Genomic DNA, 966 nt, shown 5'->3' with positions numbered 1-966 from the left:
GCATTGCTGGTTTGGTTACTGTGTACCATTACAGGCACATTAATCAAAACAGTTTGGTTCTTCGAAGGTTATTCCAAATAACAATGCAACCTTATGCAAATTTTGCATAACAATGAAGTTAGAAATAAAAAACTTTACATCCTATTATTATTAAATGAGGTGTACAATAACATAGGACCAACTTAGTTGAAAATAAATAATCTTAAGATTCGCTAGAGTCGAAAATCTCCATCAATGGAGCAAAAAGCATGCAATTTTTTACTAAGATCATCTTTATGGGTTAAATTTTTGATGAAGAATGCAATTAAAAGTAAATTATTCTTCTGTATCATCCAGAAATCAGTATTCTACTACTCTGGACAAATTTTTAGCCGAATTGGTTGTGCTATTGCAGCACAGGACTCAAATAAACATTTTTTAATAATTTCTATGAAAACAAGGTAACTCACAATATCAAGCTGGAGGCTTCTTCGTGCATTATTACTGACCAATTTTTGAGCTTTACCTTTAGCAGAATAGTATAAGATTCCAATACATTAAAAACTTCATGAAAATGTGCATGTTAAGTATGTGAAAAGTTATGTCGAATTTCAAGAAATGGGGTTTTATTGATGTTTTACGAAAACCGCTTCAGTTATGCAGTAAAGAATATTTTGCGTAATGTTCTATTTTTCCTACATTTGAGAATAGCTATAGAAAGTATTGCAAAAAACTGATAATGGTTTTATTGAAAAATAAAAAAGATATCGCACAAGCAAGTTGTCCGGTTTATAAATTGAACAGTCCTTATTCACATATCTGGCGCCCATGCCGCTTATAAGTCAACTCAAGCCAGCCCCCCCCCCCTCAAAAAGAAAAATCCTAGCTACGCCAATAATAATTATCGAGTATTAGATAAAAAGGAATAATATTTATGTCAATGAAAAGTGAATGATGAAGATGAAACATACGGAGCAAAATCGTAGC

The sequence above is a fragment of the Aedes albopictus genome, chromosome 2, assembly GCF_035046485.1.
Source record: "Aedes albopictus strain Foshan chromosome 2, AalbF5, whole genome shotgun sequence".
Lineage (NCBI taxonomy): Eukaryota > Metazoa > Arthropoda > Insecta > Diptera > Culicidae > Aedes > Aedes albopictus.
Note: the sequence above shows the minus strand (reverse complement) of the source record.